The sequence below is a fragment of the Pipistrellus kuhlii genome, unplaced genomic scaffold, assembly GCF_014108245.1.
Source record: "Pipistrellus kuhlii isolate mPipKuh1 unplaced genomic scaffold, mPipKuh1.p scaffold_m20_p_9, whole genome shotgun sequence".
Lineage (NCBI taxonomy): Eukaryota > Metazoa > Chordata > Mammalia > Chiroptera > Vespertilionidae > Pipistrellus > Pipistrellus kuhlii.
The window spans coordinates 42,659,534-42,679,221 of record NW_023425595.1 but is presented as its reverse complement, the minus strand read 5'-3'; the positions used below and the strand labels follow the sequence as shown (position 1 = coordinate 42,679,221).

General features: G+C 45.9%; 1 protein-coding gene across 16 annotated transcripts in view; it reads left to right on the top strand.

Moving 5' to 3' along the window:
* Window positions 1–1,191: 1,191 nt before the first annotated feature.
* The window catches only part of SYTL2 (synaptotagmin like 2), a 120,021-nt gene continuing 101,524 nt past the window's right edge, over window positions 1,192–19,688 (top strand). For 8 of the 16 annotated variants that reach the window (XM_045578163.1, XM_036426770.2, XM_045578164.1 and 5 more), the window contains exon 1: window positions 1,192–1,318. The gene's annotated coding sequence lies outside the window, so the exon portion shown is untranslated. The remainder of the gene's footprint in view (window positions 1,319–19,688) is intronic. The other 8 variants (XM_045578167.1, XM_045578168.1, XM_045578165.1 and 5 more) reach the window with 2 other exon arrangements.

Here is a 19,688-nt window from a genome sequence, read left to right as displayed (position 1 = left end):
TCTCCATGCCTTCCCTGCCTCTGTGCACCCACTATTCTCTCCTGCTCCCATGCCACCTAAGTTATAGCCGCCCCCTCCCCCCCCTAAGACTTACCTTGGCCATACCTTAAGCTTTATTGCCCTCTTGCCCAGTGTGTGACTCTTATACACTTTGTAGTTTTAAAGCAGTCATTACCCTAAATAGAAATTATTTGCAAATTTGTCTCTCCAAAGGCAAGACGAATGGCTCCATCCCCTTCTGCATGCCGAGTGCTCACCTCGCACAGGGACACAGTGGACTCCCAACGTTTGGGTGGCAGCTAGATTGCCCACGTTAACACAGTGCATGGATTCCTAAGCAGGTTACCTGTCCTGCTCCCAGCGCGGAATGAGGCCCTTGAGATCGCGCAATTGTAAGGTTGGGAGAAGGAAGATCTTTGGAACAATCCAAAACAGACCTGGGCCACCCTCTGTTGGACGGACAGCACCAACTGGGACACGATGGGAGAAGGCCTTAAGGTTCACCACCAATTTCAGACGTTTGCCTGGTTTGCCACATCATCAGCAATTGGTTCAAATGGGCTGTAATACCATATTGCGTTTATAGGTCATGCCGCACATCAGCCAGCACCTTCCAGCATCGTGCCGGTCCGCACTGTGCACCCCGCTTGGGTGGCTCAGGCGCTCACCACTTATCCCAGTGTTTATTAGAAACGTAAAGCGTGATCACCTCATGGAATCCTCTCAGCAACCTGGGAGGTGTATTTCCCCCTATTTACTCGTGAGCAAACTGGTGCCCAGAGCAGGTAAAGCACCTTCCTCTGGTCCCGGCCTCCACACCACTGGTCGCCCCTGTCCCCGCTGGGTGGCTGGTCCCAAATGGGTGGAGTGCTCCTGGCTCTCCGGCTCCTGCGTCCTGTCCCTAAACGCACAGCGGCCACAACACAACCGCGCTGCTCTCTGCGCAGTAAAAAAAAAAAAAAAAAAAAAAAAAAAACAAAAAAAAAAAAAAAAAGAAAGTTGTTTGGGGGTTAATGCGCGCTGGAGAGGGCCGGGCAGGAGCCCCGGGATGGCCCAGGAGGAGAAAGAACCCAATCGATCACGGCGGGAAGGGTGGGCGAGGGGCAGGCGGGGAGCTGGAGCCGCGGGCGGAGGGGCGGGCGGGGCGGGGCGCGGGCGGGGCCCATTGGTGGGAGCCAGAGCCCAGCGCCGCCCGCGGGCGGGGCCGCACTCGCAGCCGCGCTGACAGCTGCCGGGACACCTGGGCAGCCGGGCGGGCGGGCGAGCGGGCAGAGCGGCCAGCGCCCCGCCGGGAGGAGGAGGCCCGGGCTGGAGGGAGGTAAGGCGCCGGGGCGGCGGGTGGCACTCCTGGCTCCGGGCCGCGGGGAGAGGATGCGGAAGGCGGCGGGCGAGGCGCGCTCCCTGCCTGCCCGGCTGCCACTCGGAGCGCCCCCCGGGGTTGGAGGGTTCTAGTCTGCACTTTTTCTTTTTTGCCCATTTTGCTGTGTTACCTCGGGCAACGTTCGCTCCCTCTCTGGGCCTCTGTTTTCCTTCTCCGTTCAGCGAAGGCGTTGGTGCTGAAGGATGCTTTTCAGTCTTAGGAATTCTAACACGGGAAGTGCATTTGGCAGCTGCAAAGCTTCCTTTCTCCACTTCCCACCTACGGCGCCGCCCAGGGGACCCAGTCTCCCCAGGAAGCCGGGGTGCCGGGTCGGCGGGGCTCCGCTGGTGTTTGCAGGGCTTTTGCGGACGGAGCCCGGGTGGGGGCTGCCGGCCGGCGGGACCTGGTGCAGAGGGACTGAGCCCGGGTTGCTCAGGTGACGGAAGGCAGCGCTAGGACCACGCTCCGCACAGGTGGGGTGTGTTGGGAAAGGTTCTGGGGCCGATGATGATTGGTACTGGGAAGATAAGCAGATTTGTTTTTTTGAATTCACCTACACGCAGACCTGACCCACCGTGAGTGACACATTACAGGACTGCGGGTTATCCTTGTCTGATGTGGACAGCCAACTGATCTGGCGGCCAAGTCACCGGCTCCACCGGCTTGTAGGAAGTGGGCCTCTCTCTGCACCCACCTTGCCTCCTCCCTCGTCCCTTGTCTCCCTCCTCCCTTTATAAGTCCCCTATGTTAGGAAAAAGTCCTTATTTTCATGTAAAGTGAGGCTGTGAGCAGCGGCCTCCCTCCAGGCCTTGGGGCTCTGGGTGGAGATGGAAGCCCAGAGAAGAACAGCTGTGAGTCACACTGTCAGCCTCCTGACCCCCTCAGCCTGGCAGGGATGTGCAGAGGAAGCCCCATGGGGTTCAGACAGACAGGCAAACACTGGAAGATTGGATGGATTCACATCGCTGTCCAGCTTCCGGTCCCTTTCTTGGCAGCCCTCCCAACAAGGGAATGGTGGCCCCAGCTGTCAGTTGGATGGAGCACCCGGAGGGGGTTGGCTGGAAGGAGCTGGGAACTTTGCTGGAAGTACTTAAGCCTTCTCTTCCCTACCCCCATTGCCCCCCCCTCCTTCTGCCCCCCTCATTCATTCCCTCACGCCTGTAATTTTTCTGCTCTACTGTGGCTTCCAGGTGAAATCAGATTCCAGGTTCCTTTAAGAGGGGTGGGGAAGAGGTGATGCAAACCAGCAGCAGTATTGACTATCGTTTATTGAGCACTTACGGGCCAGGCACTTTTCTTTGCACACAATGTGTCCTTCATTCTCACAAAGCCACGCGAGGGATGGGATACTGCTCTTGACACCATTTTACAAATGTGAAACTGAGGCTCCGAACGATCACGCCCCTTAGTCACTTGGCTAGTGAGTTGGGATTCACACCTGTGTTCTTTCCACTGTTTTGATGCTCCTTGAGTAAGGGCAGGCTGGAAGAGTACCAGCAAACTGACGATTGAGTTCTCACTTGGTGCCAGACTCTGTTGGAGGCGTTTAGAGGTGTCAGATCAGTCACGGTGCAGGAGTTTCTGTGGTTCTGGGGTCCATCAGGGACCGCCTCAGCCTCTCTCGGGCAGCAGCCTGGTTCCACGGCCCCGGCCTGATCCCGCCCAGCTGCTCCGAGTGGGTGGGGCAGGGGCCCGGCCGCTGTATCCTAGAGGTGGTTTGAGGCCTAATGAAAGATTGATTGTCCACCTCTGCTCCGTTAGCCCTGACCGTTGGCTTGTGAATGATCCCACTGTCTCTTAAGAGGCATTTCTCGGGCTTCGCTCGGTAAACATCTGTGGAATGGCTGAATTAGCACCTTGTGCAGAGCAGTCTGCTGTTCTGCCGACATGTGAGGCGGTCCGGAGGTAGCGCGCAGAACCCAGGGCGCCAGGCCAGACACTTCTCAGTCCCCGGCAAGGGAGGTAGAGCCAGCGATGCTCTTGTGGCTTTTGGGTTTCCCTGGCAACGGGTTTGCTGCCACCTGTTTTGTAAAGAATTTTGAAATACAGAGTAGATGAAGAAAAATGTGACTTAAAAAAAAAACTAACAGTACAAGTGACTTTATTAATGAGGTTGCTGCTCTTTCAAAAGGGTGGTGTTGGAGGGAATCAGATGGTGCTCTTTGCCTTGGCAAACTGCGGCTCGAGAGCCACATGCGGCTCTTTGGCCCCTTGAATGTGGCTCTTCCACAAAATACCACAGCCTGGGTGAGTCTATTTTGAAGAAGTGGCGTTAGAAGAAGTTTAAGTTTAAAAATTTGGCTCTCAAAAGATTCAGTCGTTGTACTGTTGATATTTGGCTCTTTTAACTAATGAGTTTGCTGACCACTGCCTTAGCGCTTTCCAAACTTTTCTGTAGAAGACTTTCTGAGAGCAAGGAAGAAGTGCATAGGGGGTGAGGGTAAGGTTAATGGTATCAGATTGACACCAGTGAACTTGAAAATGATTTAAGGATTTATGCAATTTTTTCATTTGATTTTATATGTTGAATCTGGTATGTGAATATATATATATATATATATATATATATATATATATATATATATATATATATATATATTGGTGTTGTTTTTTCTTCCTCCAAAATCTTTGCATAAAACTGGTATCCTGGCATATTGTTTTATATTTTGGGGGGCTGAGATTATCAGATGGAGAAGCAAGGCCGAGGTTCTGGCCTGGGCTTAGAGCACTGTTTGCCTTTTCCATTTACTTGGTTCTCAGTGATGGAGCTCTCAATCCCCTGTAGAGGTAACCCCTTCCCCCATTTTTACAGAATGAAGAAAATGTTTTAAAAAACAGATAATCGTCGTTGTTTGTTGACTTCTCTCCCCACTCCCTCCACCTCCCAACTTTATTGAGCTATAATTGACAAGCAACTGTTGTGTAAGTCTAAGGTGTGCACATGATGCTTCGATATGTTTTTTGTTGTTGTAGTGGGAGCATTTAAGATTTACTGTCTTAGCAACTTTCAGGTATATAATTTAGTATAGTTAACTGCGGCCACCATGCTGTACATTAGATCCTTGGACCTTAACTCATCTTATAGCTGGAAGTTTGTATCTTTTGACCAGCATCACCCCACTTCCCCACCCCCAATATCTGGCAATCACCTTTCTGCTCCATGTTTCCATGAATTCAGCTTTTTATAAATTCTATTGTACATATAAGTGAGATCATTGTTGCTTGTTTTCTTATTTCCAATGCGATTCATATTCATTGCAAAAAAGATTAAAAATTAGCATTCATATTATACTAATAATAATCAGTATACCTAGACTCAGGATATAGCCTGTTGAGTCTTTTTCTCTGCACCAGTGAGTGAGTAAATATTTTTATATTTTTATTTTTTTTAAAACATATTTTATTGATTTTTCACAGAGAGGAAGGGAGAGGAATAGAGAGCTAGAAACATCGATGAGAGAGAAACATTGACCAGCTGCCTCCTGCACACACACACACACACACACACACACACACACCCGGGGATGCACCCAAAACCAATGTACATGCCCTTGACTGGAATTGAACCCGGGACCCCTCAGACCGATGCTCTATCCACTGAGCCAAACCGGTTTCGGCTGAGTAAATATTTTTTAAAATGAATAAATGAATGCCTTACTTTTGGTTGAATTATTGTCAAAGCTAAGAACTATCTCAGATTGTTTTTGAAAGGATGTAGAGCATTATGAAGAATTGAAAACATCATAAAGGTTAATCTCGTTTCTGCACCCCCAAAGTTCACCCCCCTGTAACCCACCTGTGTCATTTAGCGTCCAGCAGAGAGAAGCGCCTGCTGCCATCGTAGGGTCAAGCTGTGATCCTTTTTAAGGGACTCAAGTATCTGAAATGTCTCAGATATAACAGAAAAGGTTGCTCTTTGGTGTTGATGTGCAAAATTTGAGCAGAAAATTCTAAAGCAAAATGGCACAGTAAGAGGGGAGAAAGCCTTAGACGAGGTCATTGCTTTGGCATTGCATTTTATTACCTGTTTGGCTTTGGGCAGAAGTCTGAACCAAGTTCCTCTTTCTGTAAATTGGGGATAATGACCCCGACTCTACCATCTACTACCAGAGTCACTTCGAGGACCAAGTGTCAAGTGTATTGTTATTTGTATTGCATGCAAGTGTGTATGCTACTTAAAAAAGTTTAGATGTAGAAAGAGCAAAAGCATTGTCACTCTTTTTTAAAAATATATATTTTATTGATTTTTTATAGAGAGGAAGGGAGGAGAGATAGAAATGTTGATGAGAGAGAAACATCAATCAGCTGTTTCCTGCACACCCCCCACTGGGGATGTGCCCACAACCAAGGCACATGCCCTTGACCGGAATCGAACCCAGGACTCTTGAGTCTGCAGGCCGACGCTCTATCCACTAAGCCAAACTGGCCAGGGCGCATTGTCACCCTTTATACAATTCTGGAATCTAATTCTTGGGGTTAACATCGGTAGGAATTCATTGTGATGCAAATACTCTATCAGAGCCCTACTCCAAGTTATCTTCAAAGAATATAGAATTTCCTTGATGGCTAGCAGCTCTTTGATCTTCAGGAGAAAAAAGGACAGAAAATAATTCCATGTCACAGAATAAAAGCAGGCTTGCCCGTTGGCACAGGGGTCTCAGAGCTCCGGAGGGCTGTATCTTGTCGCTTTAAGCACAGCAGGGCTAAGCAAGGAGGAAGCAAGGAGAGCAGCCAGAGAGGCCATGTCCCTGTGGGGGCGCCGCAGTGCGAGCTGCAGGGCTGCCTACAGGCGCACACCTGGCTCCTGGTGGCTCTGGGAGAGGAGCAGGCCTTGCATGGGAGGAGGTGACTGGACTTCTACTCCTCCCTCAGAGACGAGCTGTGCAATGTGGGTTTAGTCATAGGCTCTCCCCGAGCCTCGGTTTCTTTACCCATAAAGGGAGGGGGTCAGCCCAGATGAGTTCCTTCCAATCTTAAACATCCAGGATTCTGAGTTACTTTCCATTATATCTGCCCAAATAGGAGTTTGGTAGAGAATGACCCCATCCAGATGAATCAGGTGTCAGAAAACGCTTCTACTTCTTGCTATGTCAAGCTCTTGATTTTCCAAGGGTTTCCCCAGCTGGCTGCCCTCCTTCGGAGCACATGGTCCATGGATCATGGAGACTTGTTTCCACTCCTGCTAACTATTGCTGGGAGGGGGGAACCGCTTTCACACAACTCCTGGGCAGCGAGGTTGGCAGAAGTATAATGAAAGCAGGTTATTTATGGTAATAAAGCCATGTGTGCCACTAAATAGTCACCTCTTAAACCACTATGCTTTTTTTTTTCCTTTAGCATCCACTGGGGACTTGATTGCATGATAAGACTTTTGCAGAGTGTGGGAGAAGCACACTCTTGAGTGGTTCAGAACTCTGGGAGAGGGAGGGGAGAAGGAGAGGAGGAGAGGGAGGCCGAACAGAGGGAGGCAGCAGAGAGGCCAGAGCGCCTGGAGTAGTTGGAATACCATGGAGATGAAAAGACCAATCGAGGAAAAGATTGATTCCCCAAGGGCTTGGATTGTCTGGTTTATTATTATCTTTGTTGTTGTTAATGCTTCCTGCCCCAGAGGATATTTTTCCATTGATTTTTAGAGAGAGTGGAAGGGAGGGGAGAGACAGAAAGAGAGAAACATTGATTGGTTGCCTCCCACCTACAACTGAGGTAAATGCCTTTGACTGGAATCAAACCCAAGACCCTTCAGAGGTGTGCCAAAGCTCTATCCACTGAGCCAAACTGGCTGGGGCTGAACTATCTGGCTTAATTCTGCATCCACATTGCCTGGCACTCTGGGAATTTAGGTTTTTTTTTTCTTTTAAATATATTTTATTGATTTTTTTACAGAGAGGAATTTAGTATTTTTAATCTCCGAGGGAAGGCTGGGCTGGGTGGGTGGGAGGTAATCAAACAAAGACCTTTGTATGCATATACTAGTATGCATAACCCATGGACTTAGACAATAGGGTAGTGAAGGCCTGGGGCAGTGGGTGGGGGTGAGCTAGAAGGAGTCACAGGCTGGAAAAAGGGGACATATGTAATACTTTCAACAATAAAGATAAAAATAAATTAAGTGAATGAACAAATGAATGAATGAATTTCTGAAATGAAGTCTTTGCTAAATGTTGCAGTAACCCTCAGGTGCCTGCAGTGACCTCTTTCACATGTGAATTGCTTGCACTTTCATCTGCATTATCTTCCTACCGATGCCAGAGATCAAAGGAGGCCAAAACAAAAGCATTTCCTCAAAGTCTTACTCTCTAGTACTAATAAAAAATGGCTTTGGTTTATTATTCTTAGATGAGCCTTCCTTCTATAAATGCATATATATTATAGAAGAAACATTTCAGAGGGGAGGGTTTACGCCTTAGTAAACAATTCCACACATTTGCATTCTGAAGTTAGAGGAAGAAAGAAAGGCTTTGCTTAACTTTTGGGGAATTTCTTTTTTTCCTCTGCAGCAGCACTGTTTTACGGCTAGTCAGCATAGAACTGACACCATCAGCTTCTGATTAGACAAATGTGTTTGGTGCTGTCATTACTCATGGCCACAGGCTCCTGGGCTCTTCTGCCACTGGCTGAATCAGATTAAAACACAGGGCTGTGAGGCTGAGGGCTTGGGCTGGATCTCAGCCAAGCCATGTTGCTCAGTGCCTCAACCACTCCCGCCTCTGGAAGGAAGACTGAACTGTGTGGGGTGTTAGATTCTTTAGAGCAAGTCAGTTGAGGTTTAGAAGTAAGGGGTGTGGGTTTTCCGTTTAATTCTTTGATTATTTTTAGAATGGATTCTAGGATTGTTTCAGGTCTACCATCTTGGGACATGTTTGGTTGCATCCTGAGACCTTTGCTATTCCCAAGTCTGCAACTATCACCAAAGCATGTCATTTTCCTCAGTGTGTCTGAAGGATGGAAATAATTATACCTGTCTCACAGGTGGTTCAGATGATTAAATGAGGTCACATCTCTATATATAAAAGGCTAAATGTGCACCCAACCAGTAGCTATGATGTGCACTGACCATAAGGGGGCAGACACTCAATGCAGGAGCTGCCATTTAAAAATAAAAGGCACCACGAACCTGGCACTGACAAACCAACACTTGGCTTCCCCCAAGTTGACACAGGCCCCGCCACCATGCAGCAAATGCTGCCAGGAACCCATGGTGCAAAATGCGACCCGCAGCCCAACCCGGAAAGAGTTGTTATGGGTGCCAGGTAATGATGCCACATAGCAACACCTGGCTTCCTCTCCCTAGTGACTAGCCTCCTTGCAGTTTCTTCAGCGCAGGAACCCGACTTGCTTTATAGCCAGGTCAAACATTTTACAGTTTAACCAAATATTTGTGATGCATTTTCCCATGCCTCAACTCATTTGATCCTCACAGAAGTCCTGGAGTAGGTAGATAGGAAAGTTGGTGGAATCCCATTTTCTTTTCATTAGCCAGAAAATGGAGATTTAGAAGGTTTAGACACTTGACCCGGCTGAAAAAAAGTAAGAAATGGTGGAGCTTAAAAATGACTTCAGGTTTTCTCACTGCTCAAAATATAGTCAGACACTGCTACAGTTAAATATTTTACCCTGTGTTCTCCCTGCATGATCTACAATAATAATCTGCTTTGTGTTGATATTTACTGATATTTTGCTGACAGTTACCTGAAAGAGAAGTTAGGGTGCTTCACTGGGCTGGAAAAAGTTTAGCTAAATCAGAAAGCAGGTCTAATTAAGCAAGTTTATCTATATACAGTAAGTCCTCGGGTTACATCAGAGATCCTTTTCTACTGCGAGATGTAATGCAATTTTCACCATTAGTCAGAACCCACCTACATAAGCACCTACATCACTCACATGGAGCACATACACAGGAGTAATAAAGTAAAACTGTTAAAAAAATTTTTAAAAGAAAGATACCATATTTTCAGGCATATAAGATGACCCCCTAATTTTACAGTTAAAACATAGGTTTAGGCCTATATTCGCTGTATAAGACTACCCCCCCCCCCCACTTCAAAGAAAAAACTTACTTTGCCGTCAAGATCTGCAGGTAATTTTTGTGCAATTTTGGTCTTTTGCCCCCGATTTTTGGTTGACTTTTTTTCGTTTCAAAGGTCGTCTTATATGCTGGAAAATACGGTAATTCCTGATCTTTACTTGTGGTAAATAAATAATAAAAAACATAAAGCACATATGTACATGAGTCAAAATGACTGAACTTTTTTTTAAAATAAATAAATGGGAGATGGTGACATAACCACAAAATGACATATGTCAACTCTGACATAACCCAAGGACTGCCTGTATATATAAATATCTCACTGGCACCAATCACATGCGTGTGTTTTAATTTGTCATTGTCAATCATGAATTTTAGTTGACACTTCTATTATAGAGAAAGGGCAAATAGCAAATTAAAATATTTCTTCTAATTAATTTCCTTTCAATGTGCACAAGTTTGTGCACCGGGACACTTAGTATTTATTAAAAACCTGCAACAAAAGATTGAGATGCTGTATGGTGGGGGGTAGTTGACCAAAGACACAATAGTCAGGGACTCACCACCTCATATCTATCCTGTGCCTTGTTTAACTATAATTTCCAAGTGACATATATTCATGGTAATTTGTGAATAGTTGAAACCACAGGCATTCAGTCTGCAAATGCTATGGAACTACTGCAGGGATGGCACCTGGGGTAGTAATTGGTTAGGTATCGAGTGTCCATTCTGTCCATTCATTCCCTCTCTCTCCTTTCCCCCTGTTTCACTTTCTTTTTCTCCTCTTGGCTCTTGAGAGTTCTCACAGGACAATATTTATCATTCTCCACAGATGCTTCAGTTTTCACAAAGAGAAAATGGGGGTTGATGATATTTGCCCTATTATTTTATTGTGTTTTCATAGAGCCATTAAGTTTACAATCAGATTCTGGAGATTAAAAAAAAAAAAAAGAACAAGAAAATACCCATAGTAAAAACAACAATGACAAAAGGATATTGTGTAGTAAATATTGTGATATTGTGATAGAAATACACTGAGTGGCCGGATTATTATGATCTCTGAATGCATAATAATCTGGCCACTCAGTGTATATCCTATATAATAAAAGGCTAATATCCAAATTGTCCCCTCAACCAGGAGTTTGACCAGCAAGCAGGCTGGCCAACTGCCCATGTCCCCTCCCCCTGGCCAGGCTGGCCAGACCCCACACATGCACACATTCATGCGCCAGGCCTCTAATATATACACTGAGTGGCCAGATTATTATGCGTTCAGAGATCATAATAACCTGGCCACTCAGTGTATGTACAGCTTACCATTAGATTGCGGAGAGCAACTGACTGGGAAAGTTGGAAGGTGACAGATGAGGTAGAACCGCCACCCAGGAGAAGTTTGCTATATGAGAAGGGAGTGAGGTAGTGAGGGGGTTGAGGAACTTTTAGGTTCAATGGCACGGAGGCAAGAAGGGTCTGGGATCCCAAGGGAATAAGAGAAATGACTGAGTCGGCACATGAGACAGGTATGTTATGGCTGGAGGGGTTGCTCATTTGGTGGGTGGAAGCCGATGTGAAACTTGCGCTTTACCTTGGAGTTTGTAAGGAAGTTTGTGAGTAAAATAATTAGGTTTGTTTTCAGGACAATAACACTGTCCAAAATATAGAAGATGGGCTTACAGTTGAGTGAAGGCAAATTTGTTTGGACTTACGGGTACAGAGAAGATAACGTATCTTTTTAATGTTTTTGATAAAAGGTACTTGTAAAGATGGTATACAGGAAAGACATATATTGAAAAATGTTAACTCCATGTGCTAGACCACAGTGGAGCCAAATTATTACAAAAAGATACCTATGCCTTGCTTTGGAGGTTAGACATGTTAACCATATTTTGACCAAAGTCCCAGGTATGCCTTTGGCAAAATGAGTGAGGCTTGGACTCAAGACAGAATGTCGAAGGCCCTTTGTAATAGCCCCAGAATTGAGTTTAAGATTCTGGAAGAAGTTGACACCCAGTGCATGCTGAATTTGGTTAGTGCTTTATCGAATTTCTAGTGCTCAGCATGCACAGCTGTGGTTAACAGCCACTGGGTTTCCTGGGGGGAGGAGCAGGGAGGCCTGCACCACAAAACTATCATTTATGGGCAAATTGCAGATACCGGGTGGCCTCTTCCCCCAAGCAGTCAGCGTCAGACGCAAGTACACACAAGTGCGAGTCTGTGTGTTTCTAAGTCTGTGTTTATGTTTTCCTAAGTGTTTGCTTTGTCCAGACCAGAGGGAAAACCTGACATATACGCAGAGTTCCTCAGGGAGAGCCACTGGGGAGATTGGTCTTGGTTACGAGAGGTGCCTGGAAGGAGAGAGGATCACCTGCTTCCCCACATGAACCGGTGGTGGCTGGGAGCCAAGGGGGTGGAGGAGATGTGGCTCTACCTGTCAGATCCCGCCAGGGACAGATGTGTTCTTGCCTTGGAAAGGAGCACAGGTGTTTGCTTGGTGTGAGAGGAAGCAAGGACACAGCGGGTGTGCTTGCTTTTCTCTTCTCTACTAGCCTTTTCCCGAGATCACCCTGAGCAATCAAGAGCTGAAAGCAAGTCTTAGGTTGACATTCTATATATAGGGAGCAAGATGTCTGCTTTAAGCTTCTAGAACAGGGATGGGGGATGTCTGGCCCTTGGGCCATATAAGGCCCATGAAATAATTTGGTCTGGCCCTGCCAAGGCATTAGGGGCGAGTTAATTGTCTGACCAAATATAGCAGGCTAATTTTTAAGTTGATAATTTTGTATGACCAGAGAATGATGTTATAAATATCCACATGGCCCTCGGCAGAAGAAAATGTTCCCCATCCCTGTGACCTAGCAGAATCTCACCTTGGGCTTTTGGAATGTGAGACCTTTGAACCTGACCTCCTTTATGTGCCAAGCCCCAGTCTCTCCTCACTGGGTTAACCATGTCCAGGGTGAATCCTTTGATAATCCAGGTTTGCTCTTTCCTTTGAGACCGAAGGCACAAAGAAAATGAACTATGTGTAGGAATGATCAGCCTTTTGAAGGGTGCATGTGTATGCGTGCATGTATATGTGTGTGTGCGCCCATGTTTCATTTCCGATGGGTACAATGACCAGAGCATGCATTTATCTTAATGTTTAAGGATGATGTGATTGTCTGATCTTTGGTGAAATTTGTTGCTACTCTTTTAAAACTATTATTACATAGTGAACATCCTATATCATAAAAAGCTAATATGCAAATCAAACAGCAGAACAACCAGTTGCTATGACACACACTGACCACCAGGGGGTAGATGCTCAATGCAGAAACTGTCCCCTGGTGGTCAGTGAGCTCCCACAGGGGGAGCACTGCTCAACCAGAAGCTGGGCTCAAAGCTGGCTAGCGCAGCTTCGGTGGTGGGAGACTCTCCATGTGAGGCTCTCATAGGGAACGGGCCTAAACCATTGATGGGACATCCCCTGAGGGCTCCCAGACTGTGAGAGGGTGCAGTATGAGCTGAGGGACTCCCCCCTCTCCCAGAATGCACAAATTTTGTGCACTGGGCCTCTAGGTTGTTGTAAAAGAGGCAGCATAATATAGTGGGAAGAATATCAGATTTAGAGACAAGCACTGATTCATTCAACAAATACTCACTAAGAGTTTAGTATGGTTGTTATGCACCAGAAATTTTCTAAGGCTCAGAGTCCAGGGGGAAGACAGATATCTATAGTGACCATGCAGTGTAAAGTCAATAATCAGGGAGAGCACAGAGAAGAGAGGTGTCTGGTGAGAAAGGAGGAGGATCAAATGCCAAGAGCTTCCTAGCAGAGGTGACACGTGAGAGGAGACTTGAGGGATGAATAGGGATCACATAGTTAAAAGGACAGGAAGAGTGTGGTGGGCACAGTTCAAGGCAGGGTTGGTAGGAGCTGAGGCCAGAGAGGTAGCAGTGGGCTGAGCATGAAGAGCATGTACATCTCATACTGGGGGCTAGACTGTTTTCAAATCCTGCCTTGTGTCCTGCACCATGTGAAAACTGGGCAAGTATTTCCTCTCTAAGTCTCAGTTTCCTTATTAGTGACATGAAGATGATAGTGATTGCCTGGTTTTATCTTGCAGCATTTAGTGAGACTAAGATAAGATATAAGAATAATAGCCAACAATAACTGAACACTACCATATGCCAAATTTTGAGTTAAGCTGTTTACATGAATAATTCATTTAATCATCACTACAATATTATATGATAAGTTCTGTTATTAAGCTCATTTTAGAGATGAGAAAATAGAGACACCAAGGTTAAGTAACTTGTTTCAGATCATAAGATTATTAAGCTAACAAGTGGTGAAGTCAGAACTTGAACGGAGGCAGTCTAGCTACAGAGAACTCCTTTGGTGTGTGTGTAGTGTGTGTGTGTGTGTGTGTGTGTGTGTGTGTGTGAGAGAGAGAGAGAGAGAGAGAGAGAGAGAGAGAGAGAGAGAGAGAGAGTTTATAGTGTTACCTCTCTAACAAGCTTAAGAGCTGAGTTACATTTGCTTGAGGGAGAAGAAATGCATAGCTGTGGGCTTGCCCGGTGTAGTGTCTGGCTTCTCCAAAATGCCTGTTATCAATATTCTGTGTATCTAGGGAAATATATCATGCCTCCTGGTGGACAATGGGCAGGTAAACTTCTTGAACAATCATCACTGTGCTGATGGATTATGAGGAGCATTCTTAATTGTCCCTGAGCTTCTTTCTCCCTGTCTCTGCCCATTGAGGGAGAATGGGCAGGTGCTACTACTAGCAGTCAGCGCCACCATTGTTTGGATACCATCTCTCTTATTTATTGATTTCAGAGAGGAAAGGGAAGACAGAGATAGAAACATCAATGATGAGAATCATTGATCAGCTGCCTCCTGCATGACCCCTTCTGGGTCTTGAGCCACAACCCAGGCACCTGCTAGGACTGGATATCATCTCTTTATAGCCATCTATTCTTTTGAAGTTGGGTCCCTTCTTTATATCACCTTCTTTATCCTCAGCCTCCAGAGCTTCATGTCCCCTTCTTCTCGATGACATGAAGCCTCGGCTCACACAGTTTTCTGCCCCACCCTGTCTTTAATCGGCATAAATCACTGGTGACACACCAGTTACCTAAATGGTTATGCCTTTTCTTGCCCTGGTCTGCCTTGACTCCTTGACCCTAACTGGCTGGGTTGATAACTCCTTCTTTCCTGAAACTCTTTCCCCAGCTTTGTGACACACCACTCTTCTGCTCCTCCAACCTGCTCTTTCTAGTTTCATTTGACAAATGCAATGTCATTTGCTTTCTTTTCTGTGATTTTTTTTCTTCATCGCATTCTTTCTCTTCCTGAGTTCAACCGCCCCCACTGTTGTCGCTGAGCCTCTCAGCGGGGGACTTCCGTATTTACAGTTCCAGCTGCAGCCTGTCTCCTGAGCACTGGTTCTTCACTGAGGTTCTAGACGTGTCCACTGACTTTTCTGCCATGTTATTAGTTTTACCTTTAATCTGGCTGCCCTTCCAGGCCTTCCTGTGGCTCAGCTCAGAAGCTTTGAGTTTTGTTTGAGTCTCTGAGTCTTGTGCATCTCCAAGGGGCGTTGTTATGGCATCCTTCCCAGTGTGGTTCTCACATGACATTCCTATTTCACCTCTTCTGCCACTTGGGTGTTGGCTTTTGTGAGGTCCACTGTGAGCGCCCTAACCCTTTGCTGGTAGTGACTCCTCTCCTTTATTCATGCCGAAGTAGAATGATTAAAAAACTAAGCACAGCCAAAACTGGTTTGGCTCAGTGGATAGAGTGTTGGTCCATGGACTGAGGGGTCCCAGGTTCGATTCCGGTCAAGGGCATATACATTGGTTGCGGACACATCCCCAGTGCGGGGGGGCGGGGGGGGGGTGCAGGAGGCAACTGGTGATGTTTCTCTCTCATCGATGTTTCTAGCTCTCTATCCCTCTCCCTCTCTGTAAAAAAAATCATTATATATATATATCGATATATATATATGTGTGTGTGTGTATATATATATATATATATATCTCGATATATATATATATGTGTGTGTGTGTGTGTGTGTGTGTGTATATATATATATATATGACTAAGCACACACACAGAGGCTCCCCACCACCAACTACATAAAGGGCAGTCTCCTTAGTCCTGCACTTGAGACCTTCAGTGATCCGATCTCAGTTTTGTTTTAAATTCTTGTCTCCCACCATCCCCTTCTTGAACCCTGCCTTCCAATTAAACTGATTCCAATCAAATGTTACTTCCATTGCCCTTGGTGAGCTCTTCCCAGCCTGGTCACTAACTCTGAAATCCTGTCTTTAAAACTGCAGCTCTGTGGTAATTCTTACCAGAATCTTTCTGGTTGATCACAGCAGGAAATGTCCCCGTCCTTCTCTAACTGGTTTGGTGTTTGGCTTATAACTCTTTTATGGCACCATCGCATACCGCCCGAGGTTATCGCTTTTTATGTACTCGTCTTATCTTCCCTGTCCATCTGAAAGTTGTAGAGGGCAGGGACTTATTTCCTTAATGCCTGGAGCCCAGCTGGCTGACACAGAACAAACGTGCTGAATGAAGCACTGAGTTAGGTTCACTATTTTTTTTTTTAAAAGGCTTTCAATACATAGGTGATAGGTATGCTGGGTGGTTGACCAAAGAATTAGGTTAGTCTTAAAAATTTAGCAGTCAAATAGTAGTTAGTAATTAGATGTTTGGTGTGTTACTCCCATGTGTGCAGAAAAGAATGAACAGAACAAGCCTGAGACTAGGGCCTCTTTGGCTGGCATTTGGGAACTTGGATTTGGAAGGATTCCCGCCACTCTGAATGATAAGGGTAGCTCACTGTCCCTAAACTGTTTGTGCAAACAGCACAGCTTATGCTGAGCACCGGCTTTCCTTTGGAGAGTCTGGGATTTGAGGACTTGCCCCAAGGGGCTGTCTACCAGACCAACCCCCAGTAAATCCCAGGCACTAAATCTCAAATGAGCTTCCCCGGTTTGCACCATTCCCACAGGTTGTCACAACTTATTGCATGTCCCGTGTGACTCCATTGGGAAAAGAATCTGTTTTCCCCAGAATTGACCCCATTGACCTTTTTTCTTTGCTGATTGCCTGTCAGTCATAGCCATGATGTGACCACGTGCTGTCCTAGGAGTCCTCCTAGTGAATCATCAAAACCTGGGCTGGTCTTGGGAATTCCCTTAACACACCAGGAACTGTCACAAAAGCAGAACCACCCCACCTTCCTTCTTCTTCTTTCTTTCTTTCTTTCTTTCTTTCTTTCTTTCTTTCTTTCTTTCTTTTTTTTAATATATTTTTATTGATTTTACACAGAGAGGAATTGAGAGGAATACAGAGTTAGAAACATCGATGAGAGAGAAGCATCAACCAGCTGCCTCTTGCACACCTCCCACTGGGGATGTGCCTGCAACCAAGGTATATGCCCTTGACTGGAATCGAACTAGGGATCTTTCTGTCCGCAAGCGGATGCTCTACCCACTGAGCCAAACCGGTTTCGGCCCCCCCTTCTTTTTTTGAGTGGATATTTCAGAGAGATTAAAGGCTCAGAGCGGTTACTGGTCCTTACGTCAGAGATGAGCCCAGCTTAAGGCTGTATGTTCACAGGCAGAGTATCCATCATGCTGAGCTTCTAGTGTGTCAAACATCAGCTGGGTCTTTATTTTTTATTTTTTATTTTTTTTTTTTTGTGTTTCTTTTTTTTTTTTTTTTAATAAGTTTTTATTGTTCATATTATTACAAATGTTCCTTTCCCCCCCCCCCCCACCATTGCTCTCCTCCACTAGGTTCCCACCCCACCCTCTGCCCTTTCCCCTCTCCCCATTGTCCTCATCCATAGGTGCACAGTTTATGTTCAGTCTCTTCCCACGCCCCCCTCTCCCCTTTTCCCCAAGAATCGTCAGTTCACACCCCTTCCATACCTCTGATTCTATTATATTCAACAGTTAATATTGTTCATCAGATTTTTTAAATTTCCTTGTTTTTTAGATTCACTTGTTGATAGTTACGTATTTGTTGTTCATAATTTTTATCTTTGTTTACTTTCTCTTCTGAAAGAACCCCTTTCAGCAATTCATATAATTCTGGTTTGGTGGTGATGAACTCCTTTAGCTTTTTTTTATTAGTGAAGCTCTTTATCTGGCCTTCGATTCTGAGTGATAGCTTTGCAGGGTAGATTATTTTTGGCTGTAGGTTCTTGCTATTCATCACCTTGAATATTTCTTGCCATTCCCTTCTGGCCTGCATGGTTTCTGTTGAGAAATCAGCTGACAATCGTATAGGTGCTCCTTTATAGGTTACTACCTTCTTTGCTCTTGCTTCTTTTAATATTCTCTCTTTGTCTTTTGCTCTTGGAATTTTAATAATGATGTGTCTCGGTGTGGTCCTCTTTGGATTCCTTTTGTTTGGAGTTCTGTGCACTTCCTGGACTTGCAAGTCTAATTCTTTGACCAGGTGGGGGAAGTTTTCTGTCACTATTTCTTTCAGTATGTTTTCGATATCTTGCTCTCTCTCATCTTCTGAGACCCCCATAATTCTGATGTTGGTTCGCTTGAAGTTGTCCCAGAGGTTTCTTACATTATCTTCAATTTTCTGGATTCTCTTGCCTTCTAGCTTCTGTGGAGGAGTGTCTTCTGGCTCTTTATGTTCCAAATCTTTGACTTGATTCTTGTGATCTTCCCTTCTGTTTTTAGGACTCTGTAAAATATTTTTTATTTCAGACAATATATTCTTTATTTCTTGTTGACTCCTTATTAATTCTAGTTGATCTCTTTTCATGTCCTCATAGGTCTTATTCATCTTTTCTAGGAAATTCTTGAAAAACCTTATAAGCGTAGATTTGAACTCTATATCCAGACGCTTTTTGTCCTCCATTTCTTTCGTTTGTGATCTATTTTGTTGTCGCATTTCGCAGTTACAGATGGGATGGGGTTTCAGGGTGGAGCCTGCAGCTTTGGCTTCCGTCAGCCCCGCCCTATGCGGGTCCTTCTGTGCTCGCTGCGAGAGAAAGGTGCCCTCGATTTTCACCTGCTGCCAAACAGTCTATGCTCTCCCCCAATGAGCCCGGTATTGGGGTTCAGTTCAGTTGGAAGTGGAGTTGGAGGTGGCGTTCAGAGCAGTCTGGAGCCCCAGTCTCCTTCCCGTCAGGGCAATCCCGCGGCACAGCCGACCTTCCCTTCTCTGCGCACAGTGTGAGCGCCTCCGGGACCTCCTTTCGCCTCTCCCCGGGGTTCCGCCTTACAGCCCAGCTCCCTATGGCTGAGCCTGAGTCCCCGGGGTCTGGCCTAAAACTGGGGTTCAGAGCAGTCGGGGGCCCAGCACAGTCGGAGTTTTATCTCCTTTCCGCTAGGGAACGCCCGCCAGGCACTCGGCCTCCTTCCTCTCCGGCTCTGTCCTCTCCACGAGCTGCGTCTCCGTACCTTGGGCTTTTCCAGCTCCTCCGCACCTCCTTCTGGTTTTCTCCTTGCTTCTCACTGTAGAATTTCCAGTCAGTCAACCTTCCTGTAGTTCTGGGCAATGTCCGTTTTATATTTTAGTTGTATTTTATTGAAATTGTTGTGTGCGGCTGCGGCTAGGTGTTCACCTGGGCGCAGCCATCTTGGATCTCCATCAGCTGGGTCTTTAATATGAATCATTTCTTTTAGTCCTCACAAAGATCCTCAAAGGTAGGCATTTTAAGCCGTAAAATGCAGATAAGGAAAGTGGAACTTAAAGAAGTTAAATATTTGTCCAGAGTCACACAAGCAATGAAGTGGTACACTTGGGACCCAAGCCCAGGCAGGTCTCACTCCCAAGTCAGTGTGGGGGGCCAGACCCTCTTGACCTCCACCCCACTGTGCTGCCACTGTGCTGCTGTAACACAGTGGTGTGACTTCATAAAATCATCATCATTTTATCAGCCCTTTTACAGTTGGCCAAGTCTTACCTGGCTCAGTAATGTGAAGTTTGGAGAAGTTGTAGCTTTGGGTGCCTGGCTGGAAGTGTTAGAGGAGATTTCCTTGGCGATGATGGCTTATGTGGGTGCTCTGTGCTTGTGTCTTGCCTTTCCTGGCTCCTGTGGGCCTCCCAGCACGGCGTCTCCCTGACTGTACTCACATCACCCAGCAGTGAGCTATGACCTGCTGGGTGTGTGTGGGTTTGGGTGGGGGCAGGGATGATATATTCTGTCATTTAAAAAAATATATGATGCCATCTTTTTATATATATATATTTTAATTGATTTCAGAGAGGAAGGAAGAGGGAGAAAGAGATAGAAATATCAATGGTGAGAGAGAGTCATTGGTTGGTTG